Source organism: Ambystoma mexicanum, chromosome 4q, assembly GCF_040938575.1.
Source record: "Ambystoma mexicanum isolate Mex_15411 chromosome 4q, UKY_AmexF1_1, whole genome shotgun sequence".
NCBI lineage: Eukaryota > Metazoa > Chordata > Amphibia > Caudata > Ambystomatidae > Ambystoma > Ambystoma mexicanum.
Genome location: NC_090928.1, coordinates 647,362,997 through 647,379,398, shown reverse-complemented (window position 1 = coordinate 647,379,398; position 16,402 = coordinate 647,362,997).

Here is a 16,402-nt window from a genome sequence, read left to right as displayed (position 1 = left end):
ACGTCATTCACCTTCTGTCAGACTAGGCTGAAAAGAAATGTTTGCCCCAAGGGTATTGTGAGTCTTCATTGATTTTCAACAGGGTCCTGCAGATTGACCTAAGTAAAGTTCATTTGCCAAGTGTACTGCTTCAACACGTAGATGACATTTTAGTCTGCAACACATCAAAAGAAGAGTGCAGACGAGACTCAATACAGTTAATGATTATGTTAGCAGAGAAAGGATATAAGGTAGACAAAGAGAAATTGCAGAATTGCCAGGAAGAGGTGTTGTACATAGGGCAGTTAATCTCACAAGAAGGAAAGAAGGTTACACCTGAAACAGCTTAGGCAATTTTGAAAACTGCAAAGCCACATACGATAAAGCAAATGCAGCAGTTTTTAGCACTATGCAATTATGTCAGAGCATGGGTATTTGATTATAGTTCTTCCACAAGCCCATTGCTGCAAGCCCTGAAAAAGGCACAGCAGAAACAGGAAAAAATGGAATGGACTAAGGAAATGGATGAGGGGTTTGATGAATTATAAAAGGCAATGGGCCTCATTACGAGTTTGCTGGTCCGGATACAATAGTACCGGTAAGTTTGCCGGTTCCGTTGTATCCGGACTGTCAAACTCTGAGTTGTGCTCTCGGGTGCCTTTTATTCCACCAGGTCTGACCTGGCGGAATGAAAGGCACCCGCGAGCACAGCTTGCCTCTAGCTCCAGCACCGAAATGATTGGTGCCAGGCTACAGGCCTTCCCATTCCCATTGAGCCCTATAAAATGGGAATGGGGATCCCCCGATTCCGGCATCTGCAAAAGGGCAATTACCAGGTCCGGCGGGGCTGGAATACCCTGGTAATTGCCAATTCGTGGGTGCCGGATTTTTTCGCAAGTTTTGAAGTAGCCTGCCTGGATAACAGGCAGGCTACCTCCAAACTTGTAATGAGGCCTATGTACAGGACCAGTTTTAGGAATCCCTAATTATTCTGAGGAGTTCTTTTCATTCTCACACACAAATGGAACAGTTATGACAGCAGTCCTCACATAGAGAAGTACATCGGGGTACAAGCCCCTTGTATATTACAGTGGGATTTTGGACCCAGTAATGAGGGGTCACTTCCCTTGCGAACAATCGTTAGGCAGCTGCTGTGTTTGCTATTGAGAAATCAGAAAGCATAATAATGGGGTGTTCTATGACGTTATATGTTGAGCATGCTTTGTTTGCTGTTTTGGAGAAACCTAAAGGTACACTGACATCTCAAAGAGTATCTGCTTATGAGGTGGTAATATCGAATCCAGCGATCAAAATAGTCAGGTGTAAAATGGTAAACCCTGCCACGTTTGTTGCTGAACAACTAGCAGAGGATCAACCAGTGCATAATTGCTCAAATTACAAGGGGTTCAATGATGATATTCCGAGAGTGAAAGAAAATGCTCTCGCAGCAGGGGAAATTCTTTGTATTGATGGTTCTTCAAGAATCCATCAATGTGATGGAGAAAGGCATTCAGGTGCCTCTGTAGTAAAGCACAAGGCAAATGGGGAGTTCGAAGTAATGTCGAGTGCAAGACTACCGTCTCACTTTTCAGCACAGGCTGCAGAATTAGTGGCACTAATTGTTGCACTCAAGAAACACGCAGACCAGGAAGTAACAGTGTACAGTGACTCCACCTACATGACATCAACTGTGCACACAGGGCTAGCACGTTGGAAAAGGAGGGGCTACCTCCGAGCAGACGGCACTTCGGTGCTTTATTGTACAGACTTATTAAGGCACTACAACTCCCAGTAGTCATCGCAGTAGTTAAGTGCCGACCACACACTAATAGAACAGACTTTATTTCATGCAGAAACCAAGCCGCGGATAAAGAGGCGAAAAGGGTTGCATATTCATCTGACATAATGAGTTTTGATGCACCTGATGTAAAAGAGAAAATTGTTGTGATGCTGATTGTGAATAAAAGTGTTAATCATTTATCGAAAATGCAACTCATGGAAGTTCAGGGTGGAGGCCTTCAGACAGAGAAAGACCTGTGGACACGGAGGGGGTGTTCTTTATCCTCTACTGAGGCACTGTTGCAACAAGACAGCACTCGCAAACTGGCGATGCATGCAGCCTTATTAAGGGTGGCGTTAGAAAAGCTACACTACTCTGTGCATGTCACCGTGGAAAGCCTTGCAGCAACCATTGTGGAGGACAGGTTTGTGCCGAATCTCTTAGAACACATTGCTTTTTATGTGGTAAATTGCACCATATGTCAAATGTTTACTGCTGGGCACACGCTGCGAACAGTCAGAGGAGCTCCCTGGACCAAATGGTCAATTTCAGCATTTACACATTGATTATGTGATATTCTGCAAGTGTGTAATGGATAAAGGTATATGATAGTGGTGGTGTGCCCCTTCTCTAGGTGGATCGAAGTAGGTCCATGCACACAACCTGACGCCAATTGCGCTGCAAGGTTTTTAGTTTGAGAAGTATTTCCCAGAGTATGTGAGGTGCTGACATAAGATACTGGTCCCCATTTTGTGAATGAACTGTTTGAGCAAATTAGTTTGTTGCTCGGCATAAAGCACAAGATTTCTTCAGCTTATCACCCACAGGCAAACAGGATATGTGAGGACTCAATGGTCTGCTCAAGGAAAGGATAGCCAAATTAAAGCTAACATTGAAGAAGGGGTGGCTGCATTGCCTGCCCCTCACATTATATGCATTGAGAAATCAGCCTGGCTCAGACCACCACCTCACACCCCACAAACTAGTCACAGGGAGGAAAATGAGAACACCTCTGACCACTCCATGGAGGACTAGGAGTGATGCCCTGAAAACTGCAGAATTGTTAGGAACTGAGTTACATGATTACATAACATGTATGAAGGCTAGTATCTCTATCATTTCAGACCAAGACAAGTGGACAGGGTGTCGGTCGTAGAACACAGATGAAGACCATTCAGCAGCCGGAGTTAAAGAGCTATCTATATCTTAGATTTTTCCAGGAGATCGGATACTGATAAAAAAAATCACAATTAAGTGGCACAAGCCTAGATTTGGTGGCCCTTTTATTGTGGAAAACGTCACACCGTCTGCAGTCAAGGTCCTCGGAAGACGAGCTTGGATTCATAAAGATGACGTGAAAGTTTATGCTGGAGAGACCGCTGCACCTTCAACCTATTTGGTAGCAGGTCAAGAAGAAGCAGTGTAGGCTAGATTAATGATGAAGAAGAAGGACTCAGAGACTATCCAATAGACAGACAAAGAGTACTTTGGACTGTGGCTCTTTCGTAGGCACTCTTGTAGACACTTGGTAGGAGTGCAAATCAGCAATTATTCTTGAGCCACAGAAATTCGGTGATGTTGGACTGTGGCTTCCCTGGAAAACACTCTTTGTATCTGTTACAGCAAGGAGTGAGAAAGTTACTGTTCTCAAGCCACAGAAGTGTGTTGACATTTCGTCTTTGGAGTGCAAAAAAAAAGCAAAGAATGCCAGATCTGGATTTTATGTTTGACGATTGGAAGAGAGAGCAGCTCTTTCTAAACCCAGTTTCTCTTTGGGTGGCCATATGGTGCTCACTGATGTCGGTGTACACAGGCAACTTCTTGCTGTCTTCATCTTTATACACAGAGCTTACCCTGCTCTTGTTGGCCATCACGAAGATGTGTGCACTTTCGTCCAGGATCCAAAGAATGGCGATTAGACGTCTTCTGGCAGCAATTCTAGACCAGATCAGACTATTACCTGAGCATCTCCTTGAGCGCACAAATGATTCTGTCGAGTGATGACATTCACAATTTACTGGCCTTGATCTTTTACTATTTGCTTGAAGCACATCCTTATCTTGTTTGGCGTAAGGACAACACGTTTGTGTTCATTCGGAATCCTATCAATCGTCCTGCAATCAGCCAGCTACATGTGGAACTTGTGGATCAGATCCAACAGCTGGCAGAGTATTTTTAATGAGATTGCCTGAATAAAAAGAGTTTTTTCTTTCCTTGAAGGTAATTACAGGCAAATCATGTGGTCCATAAACCACTTAGCTATTCCAGAAAGTGATCAAAGATGACGACGAATGGAGCCATCACGTTGGTGGCACATAATGTGCTGGTGTATGATATATGCTTGCTCGATGTTTATAGTTGTTATTCTGATCCTGATAAGTTATGCTGCGTATGTTATAGGTCCAAGGAAGGGAAGAGTTCCTTCAATTCTTCCCACTCCAGTAGCTAATTTAGAGGTAGACATTGCAAGAAAGTCTAGGCCCTATGTGATTTTCCCCACGCCAGTGGTGCGTGAGAAAGCACCTAGTTCTGTGACAAATGGGTCTGAGCCCCTTTGGGGGGAGGTCAGCTTTATGGCTTTTACATGATCATTGGATGTCTGAGTATTATGCAAAGAAGAGACCCAAGAGACATGCAATAGAAGATGATTATGAATTAAATAATTATTTAGATAGTACAGCACATTTGGGAAATAATGTGTGGTATCAACATATGAAAGAGGTGGACAAACATACTTCTGAAGAGGAATGCTATGTATGTTCACTCCTGTATTATATTATGGGGAAGTCAAAGGATTTTATAGCCATTGAAATAGATGTTCAAACAGCACATTGCCTATCTCACATAGCACTCTGCCGGGCAAGAGGCCAGTTCATGGGTCGAACAGCATCTTTGGTATGTGCGATAGAATGGTCATCCCCTGATGAAGATGTCTATGTTCAATATTTAAAGACAAGAGCAAGAGCACACACCAGAAATCATGTGATAAAATATGAACAGCCTGGGCTGCTCGCACGTGCCGCTCTGCATGCCTGGTCTGACCAGGCGTCCAGAGCGGCACCAGATTTGAAGACAAGAGCAAGAGCACACACCAGAAATCATGTGATAAGATATGAACAGCCTGGTCTGCTCGCACGTGCCGCTCTGCACGCCTGGTCTGACCAGGCGTCCAGAGCGGCACCAGATTTAAAGACAAGAACAAGAGCACACACCAGAAATCATGTGATAAGATATGAACAGCCTGGTCTGCTCGCACGTGCCGCTCTGCACGCCTGGTCTGACCAGGCGTCCAGAGCGGCACCAGATTTAAAGACAAGAGCAAGAGCACACACCAGAAATCATGTGATGATATGAACAGCCTGGCCTGCTCGCACGTGCCGCTCTGCACGCCTGGTCTGAGCAGGCGTCCAGAGCGGCACCCGCGAGCAAACTTGTGATGTTGCGGCATGGCAACGACAGCACTAGTAGCACTACCGGCGCCATTGATGCCTTACCGCAACAGTCGTAATGAGGCCCAATGTGTTTTGGGGGAGGATGAGGAAAGGGAGAATGCCTCTCAGGAAGTGCAGCTGAAAGTGGGCCTTCTTGGCAAGGTCTGTGATGTGAGGAGAGTAGAAGGGAGAGGAGTTGAAGATGATACCAAGGTTTTTTTCTCAAAGAAGGGTGAGGGGAGGGGCCCATGGAGGGTGGCCATAGAATAGCAGGGAAGGCGGGAGCTGGGGTCTCAAAAAGATCTCAGTCTTACTGACATGAAGGCATTATCAGTTTTGACAATCATAATTCTCAATAATGAATTATTAACTCCCTATGCCATATGTGTGCTTCATCACTGGCCTTACCCAAAGCACTATGCAACCAGTCTGGCAGCATCCGTCTTTTGTAGACTGGATGCCTCAGTCCTTCATTCTCTGTAGAGTTTCTCCTGCCCCCACCTTCTGTGCAGTGTTTCCAAGACACAGATCCACACAGCTTTTCATTTCATGTCTGGGAGTGGAGAGTGTATATATCCACGTCCAAAATCTCAGGTCTGCTACAAGTCCAGCGTCTAGCAACGTGAAATGTCAATTTTCAGGCTTTGGCGGGAGGCATCCATTTTGTATAAACACTGGAGCGCAAAACCTGAGTGCCTGGATCCCAATATTCACGGAAGCAGCCGAACGCATTGCAAGGTTTCTACCAGTTACCTCCAGGTATTCTGGTAATAGTGTGTGCCTCCCATGATCATGGTGCACTTCTTTCAATATAAAAATCACATGGCGCAGCTGAAACACATCTAGTCCATACTACAGAAAATTGCGTTCAGACCTGCGATTTTTGCACTTGTGCAAAAAATAACACCATTGAAAATCAATATTATTTCAATATGTGTACTGCTGCAAAAACGGCTCTGCGATGACGCAACGTTTCTGCATTACAGGCGCAGAAAGCAATCCCGTGTTCACTGCTTGAAGGCCGGCACGACATGTGATTTGCAGAGGATGGATGTCGTGCCAGTTCTACAATGTGTTGCAATAAAGTAGATACACAGTCAGCTGCTAGTGCCTAAGGCAGGCCAGCCACTTAACAGGTTTTTCTATTTTGAGCTATTCTAGGCTGGGAAAGGAGTCATGTGAAAGATGTGTTCTAAAAATGTAAGCAGGCCACAAACTCTGGTCTTGTTCGGTAGTTCATCAAGATGCTTCGCTATGGGGTAGATTTATTGCACGAAAAAGGACAGTGAACCTCATTCGTTATGCGCTTTTAACACCGTTTTACGGAAAAGAATCTGTTGGAAGAGACGAAAGTTACTAAGTAGCCAAAACTCAATGAGGGATGTTTGATTAAATTCAACGTTTAGGTTCATTTGGCGACGAAAATCAAACACAAGTCAATCAGAAGAAGGCGAGTAGATGTGAACTTGATATCGATCAACGAGAAATCAGCGCTCAGAAAACGGCATTGATCAGTTCCTTATGCATTTAAATGGCACAAAAACAACAAACTTGGGGCCTGCTTCACGATTCTTCGATGGCTCAAATGAAGGGATTGCGCCAGAAACAGTTGTACCCGATTCACCGAGGCAAGTTAATGTGTGCAATATAGACACACACGTGCAAACGCGCTTTTATGTCACTACGCGATCAGTTGTGCAAACCGGGGGGCTGAAGGAGGTGTTTCCAAGCATTTGAAAAGCGCATCTCGGTTCGCTGTTTTGTAATGGCCACCGATGCACCGTCCATCGAAGGTTCTTTTCTGACCCTCCTGTGCATTGCTGCTTTTCTGGGAAAGCATCAAGGCAGGCTACTGCTGTCTCGTTTCACATACGGGTGGAATCCATTTTCTTTTTTGTTATGCATTTTACAACGATAGGCCTTTTAAGGGCCGACCACTGAAACACGTCCCCATCATCCAATTGGCTGCTGGTAGACAATAATAGACAGGCCTGACACTAATTGATTTAAGAGGGCCAATCAGTGCACTACGTGCATTGGCACCCAGGACCCGAGGAGGGCACAGGTCACCTTTGTGTGTAGTTCCCAACATCCTGCATTTCATTGTGCTTCTTTCTCCTTGTTTCATTCGTTGCCAATTGAGCCCAGGTGTAGCAAACCAAAAGCAAGGAAACTGTCATCATTTCTCTGTGTTCACATCATTTGCAAGCAGCCTCCGCTTGACTGATACAGTCATATTGTTTGATTAAGCTGTGCAATTCCAAGTTGAGCTTTGAGAGTGTGTTTGTCCGCTCGCCCCACATCCCTGAAAACTTCAGAAAATAGGGCCAAATGTTGTATTTAAAATAACAAAAATGCATAAATGAACTGAAATCTAAGTGAGCCCCAAATTACACATCAAATATTTTAACATCAAGAGGGGAAAGCAAGACAGAAACGCCTGGTCTGAAAACAAGCCCGGGAAAAGAGACAAGATTGGGGTGGGTCTTCCAGAAGATGGCAGGGCAGCCCATATATTTCGAAACACAATCCAGAAGGCACGACTTCTAGGCGCTGGATACATTTCCATGGCACAGTGAGGCCCACCCTCCTGTGGACTTTGTGTAGATTGCTGGTAGATCGGCCCTTGGGCCGGCACACCTCTAGAGGCCATAACGGCTAACTTGTATTTCACATCACAAACCATTGGAGGTAGGGGTTTGTGGGGACTGAGAGGGCTATAGCCCTGGGTCTTTTGGTTGTAGCCCCAGAGAGAAGCTCAGGGGTTACAACCAATAAGGCTAGCTAACACCCAGTCCTGACAGTACCAAAATTAGCATAGCCCCGGATCTTTTCCAGACGTAGCAACGCACCTGATTGGAGGGTAAGGCAGATCACCTAAAAACATGAATCATTGATTCTGGAACAATGGGTGAAATGAAGGGGACCATACGTCCGATTGTCCGGCGATGGACACGCCCAGCCTTAACCACAGTGGCAGGCCACAAGACTGAACAATTGAGCCGCAGGGAGGATTGTATTCCATAAATTAATGGAAGCTCACACTTTCAATGGCCCAAGCTCTGATATCTTTCCAAATCCACTGCCACCCTGCCTGTCTTCTCTTTGCTCAAATGTAGACAATTGTTCTCCATCCACGTCATGACTTTGGCTATCAATTTTGTCAAGTTGTTCTTAGCATACTATGGCATTGCCATGCTTCCGGGTAATATCACCAACAAGCCTCAAACACATTGACCAAAAGCGGGGAGAGGACAAAGCCCTGTGGGATCACATAAGGAACACAGCCCGGTAGTATGACATAGGGCGCCATTGCCGCCCTAATAGGTCGTGCACTGCAGGAAGGAGGAGATGCACACAAGAAGGGTCGCCCAATCTCTGCTTGGCCTGAGAGATGGGCCGGCAGCCCCTCATGAGCAGTGGTGCTAAATAATTCTGACAGGCCCAACATGCCAAGGACTGGGATACACTTTATGTCCATGGTAATCAGCAAGCTGCGAACCATTCAGCACAGAGACACTAATGTGGGTTTAGCACCTTGGCTGGCTCTTCAGCCACATTGAGGGACCTGGAAGAGGTCATTTTCATCCAATCACTTTGATATCTTGGTACAGTCTGGTCTTCTCAACATGTTTCCAAGCATGGGTTGTAAATACAGATCTATGTTGTAACGGTGACATAATTAAATACCTTATGGCATTGCACAGTACCGAAGAGCATTTTTGTTTGGAGCTGGAAATCTTGCTTTACCCACAAGGCAATGGTGTGCCTGGTATAAATGCTGATAGAGAAACAGATGATTGTTGACCCCTGTAGAGAAAGGGCGTCTATCTAATGCATTTGCTCATGCTGTTTTTGCACAAGAAAGAGGATGTGCAAAATCACATCTTCGCGTGATGTGCCATGGAGGCCCACCGCTAGTCCCACGCGGGACACCTATCCTTCGCTGGCATTGGCCCCAGGGTGAGGATTTGTGGCATCCTGGCAGTTTACTGTTGCACCCTTTGCATCGCCTGCTCCCACAGTCCAGCCCCATCAAGCTCTTGTCCCTCACCAGGATGCTGGAGTGTTTCCTGCTCCACTGAACCTCCAAGCTATCGAGGGGATGCAACCACTGTTCTTTCTGGTTCATGTACAGAGACCTGTCTGCTCTGTCCTTTTCCCACAGCTGCTTCTCCAACAGATTGTGCTGTGGCCCATATGTTTGTTCTCGCTTCGGATGATGGCGGGGTGCGGTCACGAGTTCTCTGCAATGCAAGCCTTGTCAGACTCCCCCTGCCTTCTTCCATTCATCTACAAACAGTACCTGTGCCCCAACATTTCCTGTGCACTAACTCACTGGACATTTTGGTTTAGGATTGGTGTGTAGTGATTGATTCTGCTTTGGGTGGCTGAAGCCTATTTCACTGTACAGGGCTCTTTGATGAGGAAGTAAGTTGCTTTGTAAGAGTGGCTAAATGCTTTGGTTTGGTTGTTATACATGCGTGATTCTTGACTTCTGGTGGTTGCTGTTTGGCCCCACTTGATGCACACTTAACTTCCGATTCTTATCCATGCCAGTATCTCCTTTTTTTGCCTGCTTAACAGTGGTGCCACTTCTACTGGTGGTTCTACAGTGGTCTTCTCTTATGGGTCCCTGGCTTCTTTGCACACTCATTGCAATCTGTGTGTTGTGGTCTCAAGAAGTGAATGCTTTGTATGGTGTTTCCACGTGTCTCAAGACACCAAAATCTAAGATCTACATCTCCTCAGAACTGGCAGTAAGCATCTCCCGCCACATGGTTCTCAATGGCCTTCAGGAAGTCCCTGGATAAGCCAGTTCATAAATCTCTGGATGCTGTGAGTGTCATGGGGCACACGTTAGGGTTCCTAGAGAGAATGTTAGGGTTAGGACCTCTGGCATAACCTAAGCTGCAAACAAGACTGCAGAAATGTGACTTGATTGATTGATTATTTGTATAGCGCCTATACACACATGTGTTTCAAAGTGCTTCAAGGCAAGGGAGGGAGCAAGAGAAAATACAATGACATTTATACAAGGTCTTGAGACATTTAGAATGTGAAATTAACTATTGTACTAGGCCTGGCGACATTTCAGATAGTGCAAGAGCTATGACACAGAAAAGGGGGGGGCAGCGGGGAAGGAGATGAGAACAGACAAGCGACTATCGTACTAGACCTAACGACATTTCTGGTAGAGCCGGAAATTGACACAAGGTGAGGGGAGGGGGAAGGAGGGAGGAGGAGAGGAACCAAACAAGCGACTATCGTACTAGGTCTGACGATATTTCTGGTACAGCCGGAGATTGACAAGAGGTGAGGGGAGGGGGAAGGAGGGAGGAGGAGAGGAACAAAACAAGCGACTATCGTACTAGGCCTGATGACATTTCAGGTAGTGCTGGAAGGGGAGGAACAAACAATGAGGGAGGGGCAGTAAACAAACAAGCTACTATCATACAGAGAATATAGTAAGGGGAGGGGGGAGAGAAAGAAGGAAAAGATAGGGAGAGGAAGAGAAGACAGAGAAGTGGTGAATGTGGTAAAAGAGAAGAAGAGGCAAGTCGGCAATACAGTGTTACAGGGCGGACAAAGCAAGTGGAGAGCACATGAAGTTGCTGAGGTAAATACTGAACACATAATGCTGCAAGAGCGTGATGTTAAAGGAAGTCCAGCATGGGAACGAAGAGATTCGAGATGGGTAGACATACATGAGTCAAATGCATCCAAAAAGTCAAATCAAGCGTCAGCAACAAAGGCGGTTTGAAGAAGTGTCAAAAAATAATATCTACACTCAGCTTAAAAAAGAAACAGGAAAGTGGACACATCCATCAATATCTACCAACAATCATAATGAGAACTAAAAAATGGTATGGTAAAAATGGGGTACCTGGATTTCTTCACTACAGGCACACAGAACTGTAACCACTATGAAATTCAAAAATAGAAGAGGAACAGAAATTAAACAAATATTCAGATAGCTAGTTGCGTGTAATATATAGGGCCAAAATACTTTTTTCTTCCCATCTGAGAATGATGTTAAAAAATGGCGCAGTGAGGGGACAGAAGAAATAAAAAGGCCTAATTTGTTAAGAGCACTGAAAAAAATAGGGTTCATCTTGTGTCACGTACACATATGCACACAATGACATAATTGAGCTACATATGCGGTGAGGTCATTACGAAAAAGGAAACAAATTTTGAAAAAAGTTTAAGAAAAAAACAAGGGACAAGCGCCATGCAAAAATAAGCGATAAAACAAAATCTGCCACATACCTATATTGAACAATGTATCAGACACTCACTTGATAATCTCAAACACAAACCTTCAACCACTATGAATATATTTTGTTTATACTTTATAAATTTGATTTTGGTATGTTGGTACATGCATAATTGTATAACTATGCTACTAATTAGCCAATTCGTTTGGCATAATATGGCGGATCATTTTCTGTAATCCCCAATCAAGATCAGAAAAATGAAACGGCCTGTTCATAGTGGTTGCAAGATCTGTTTAGTGATACATTGTTCAATATAAGTACGTTGGCAGATTTTGTTCTTTACTTATTTCAATGTATTTACCCATTGTTATATACTGCGTGTTCTGCGGACAGGAGAGAAAATCGCACTCAAAACCTTCGCGACTTGTGCTATGGAAAAAGTAATATTCTGCATAAGGTGCATTTGTGGCATCTGTTACGTTAGTGAAACTGCACGAAAAGTCAGAATACGTATGAACGAACACAAAAACTTAACCTCCACAGTTGCCAAACATTTTCATGACCAAGGACACAACACTTCACAGATGTCATTTCAAGCACTGGAAGTTATGAACATTAAAGTCTTGCAAGGTGACATCAAGAAAAGAAGCATTTTGGATTGACAGCCATGACTCACTAACACACAATGGGATGAATAAAGAGTGGGATTTACATTGTTTCTTTTAATTGTCGATGTTGTGGGTTTCATTGACTATTATCCTGTACTAACATTTGTGCAAGCTTCATTTTTCAAATAGCGGGGCTGAGATTCTAACTGTGAGAACTGTAATGAAGGGTATGAGCCTCACTAGTTAGGCCCATTGGTTGAGTTTCGTTCAACTCAAAGGTGTTGAACCACCACTCTTCATCACCCAACAGCGGGATCAGTCCCAACATCAAAACTAATACACCAGTGCGTATATACACTTACATATATCTGCTCACTTGATGAGGAGAGCCATAACCCTGCTAATTATCCATTCGCTTATGAATTTTGAAAAAGAATGTCAGTGACTTATTTTAGTTGTTCAACACAAGACTTTCTCTCAGTACCATAGACACTGTTGGTTTACAGCTTCGTCAGCAGGCAACAAACCCACAAAATTTAACTTTTGCTGAAATCCAGGGAAGGGGTGGGGTGTCAAAATGTCATGCATCCAGTAATGCAGGAAGGGTCCTAACAGGTAACTATGCAACATTTTAAGCCACAAACCCACAAACCCACAATCCCACCACATACCCACAGACATTTTTTGACTTTTATATGTATAGTTATTGACACTAGATCTCCGAGTCGCAATACATTTCTTGCCAAATAACTAACATGCTATTAATCTTACGAAACAGACACAAATAGGCACGTCTGTAACCGTTACCATGACAAAGGAATTGTGTTCATCTGCTCAGAATACATAGCACACGGACACTGACAAACGACTTCCATCAAAGTGATACTTATGCTCACATAACAGCGCATTGTAGGTTTAAAACGGTCGGGACTATAATGATCCGTTTTCGAGCGCTGTCTAGCTCGGGGGCACGTCACTCCTATGTCTTAGCACAAGGTGAAAGGTACGCGGGAATTAGTCTTGTTGGGCTATCACTATGTACGGGAACAATTGCAACTAGCAACATTAGAAAAAACGGTTGCATAACTTTGTTAGGTCCGGGCATCGGGACTCCGGTTTGGGGCAGTGCACTTTCTTATAAACTGTTTCAAGTCGACCCACAAGCAGAGGGACATATTGAACAGGTACACACAATCCTGTTGTGGTTTTTGCAGACATCAACTAACAATTGTGAATATTAGAATTGACGGACTCTATTATGTATTCTTGCAGTCCTAAGAACATGAAGTTTAAGTGGCAGCGCACATAGTTGCCACGATTCGAATCCAGCAGGTTGTATGTAATCGGAGCATGCGTACGCTTTTAGCACTGATTTGCACCCTTTGTATAACTACGCTAAGGCCATTCATGAGCTACACTTTTAACACATCTGACCTCCACCATACCCCCAATATGCCCATTAAGCAGGAAGCCCTTAAACAATAATGTATTGTGCATGCAGGTGTTTTCTTATAGGCTCTTATACCCACTCTTTGTGCATGGGCTTGATACTTTACTGGTCTAGACAGGCATGCAAAAAGCAGAGTTTTACTTATTCCGATATTTATTTGTTTACATGTTTTTCGTTTGTATGTTTTTCGTCTGTGGCCCAATGTGCATTTTCTCATCAGGGTTTCAATTATGATTTAATTTCAGTGCTTCTCACTGATGAATATTTTTTTATGCATTACCTGGTTTGGTGCACTGTTGTGATTTAATTTCTGTTTTTTTGGCTAATGAATATTTTTTATGAATGATCTGGTTTGCTGCATACGTTTTGGTCTTACAAAGATGTGTTCCATTAATAGTTTCCCTGACACCAATGTCACTTACGACCCTGGCGGTAAGGGGTTAGCGCCAGCGTTAGCTGCGCCGACCCCTTACCGCCAATCACGAGTTCCCTTTCCGCCATGGCGGATTTTACACCTGCTTCTAGCGGGTGTAAAAAACCATGGCGGTAAGGGAACTTGATGTTAATTACGCCACCGTAATTTACGGTGGCGTAATTAACGCCTTCCCCACTCCCATTATGCCCTATGGGGCAAAAATGGGAATGGGGAAGGGTAAATGGGGATTGGGGACTTACCGCCCCGCCGACCTCGGAATGGGGCGGTAAGTCCGCCAACCACCATGGCGTAAACGTAGTTTACGCCATGGTGGTAAAGTCACGGCCCAGGCGGTAACTTACCGCCTGGGTCGTAATGAGGCCCAATGTAACAAACTTTTCTGTACCTTATGTTATTTCATGATTTTCCTGTTTGGTTTATATTGAAGAGATTGCCCTGATGAGGGTCCTTGTGGTCCGAAATGCATTGGCCAGGCCCAAAGACATCTGCTAATAATTCATAGGGCCTCATTACGACCCAGGCGGAAAACCATGGTGCTAATAGCACCATGGTCCATGCCGGTAAGTTACCGACTCCGCCATGGAGAAAGGGGGAATTACCACCCCATTACAAGGTTGGCGGGCGGTAATTCCCCCTTCCTCCATAGCCCTTCCCTATTCCCATTTTTGCCCCATTGGGCTCAGTGGGAATGGGGAAGGCGCTAAGTACGGTACCGCAAATTGCGGTACCGTACTTAGCACCAAGGTCCCTTTGCGGGTCCCTACTTTAACGGCTGGTGTAGACCAGCTGTTAAGGTTGGGTCCGCAAAGGGACCTCGTATTCAGGCGCTAATGGGTTAACGGCGCCGCAGTCTTTTACGGCGCCGTTAACCCATTAGCACCAGGGTCGTAATGAGGCCCATAGACATTAAAATGATCATCTCATAATTTGCTTTGAGTGTTTATAGCAACATTTATAGTGAGAATCTGAGTACAATGAACCACGTTATGATTGAACGACTTAAGGTCTTTAGGTTGGGCAGCCCTCACCGACGGCTTTCCAGCCTTGGTCCTTTTCCCATTTGTTCTTCTATAGTGCCAATTGCGGAGACACTTTCAAAGGGTTTGCACCCCACTCACAATTTAGTATGTGTGAGTACTAATAATTACTTGAAATATACACTAACTCTGGCCACTCATCAACCACTTATCACCTAATTCGCACAATGAATCTTGTCTTTTCTGTCCCGTCACTACGCCATTTTTAAAATCAATCTCGGATAGTAAGCAACAAGAATTATGGGGCTGTATATTAGACCCAAGTAGCTATCTGAATATTTATGTTTATCATTATTTTAGACTTTTCTACTGGTTACAGTTTTGTGTGGCTGTAGTGACGAAATCCAATTAGCCCGTTTATTACCATAGCATTTTCGGTGTCGTTTTTATAATGATTAGTTGTATAAATGTATGTATGCGTTGACTTTCCTGTTTCCTTTTTTGGTTTAGTGTAGATCTCCTTTTTTTGGCCCTCCTTCAAGTCAGGAATGATTCATCATATTATTCTTTTATCTAGATTCATGATTTCCCTTTTTCAAAAAATGGTAGGGTTCACTATATTTCTTTACATTATTTTCAGAGACCACCCTGATGGAGTACTTTGAGCCTGAAATGTATTGGTCAACTGTCTTTTGATTGATGAAGAAGTTACTGCATTAAAGAAACACTTAGGGCCCCATTACACGGAAGGCGGTAAGGGTTAACGGTCACCGGCGCGCATGCGGGTGGCGGTTGGCGGTTGACGCCGCGTGTGAGGGCAGCAGCTCGTGGTCGTCGTGTGTGAGGAGAGTGACAGACCGAGGCCGCCGCCGCCCCCCCCTGCCCTCCCTCCCTCCCTCCCACACCCGGCTGGAGAAGCAGGACAGGCAGCATCACTGTTCCTACAGAGTCATTCATTATAAAGAAAGAGGAAAACCCACACCCGACCCACTCTTCGGAAACAGAAGCAAGGAAAGAAAGTCTCGGCTGAGTCGAATGCCTAGGTCCTCTTGGACTGTGGAGTGTGCCTGGCCTCCCTTTTCCCTTCTACCAGCTAACGGACCCCCATCGACGTGGGAGAGGGCAGGAGCCCCCCACCACCGTCCAGGACCGCAGGACGTCCAGGATTCTAACGGAGACCCCCGACGCGACGGAGGTGGCGTGATCCCCTCACAGGATCCGCAGAGGCACCCCCCTGCTTTTGGCTATCTGCTCCCACTGGGCACCCCAGCACAGAAGCCCCTACTGCCTCCTGCACCCCCGAGAAACCGCGCCGACATTACTTTTTAAAAAAAAAGAAAAAAAGAAAAACAAAATGTCGGGCGCGATGCGGCCCGAAAGCGAGGCTTGGCATCACACGCTGCCTAGCAACGGTGTGTAGGCTGCCTTTAAGGCCACACATCCGCCGGCAGGCGGAAGCCGGCGGCCACCCAAGGCCAACATAAGGCCGTCTGCCCTGTTTGCCCCCTCAGACCCCCATC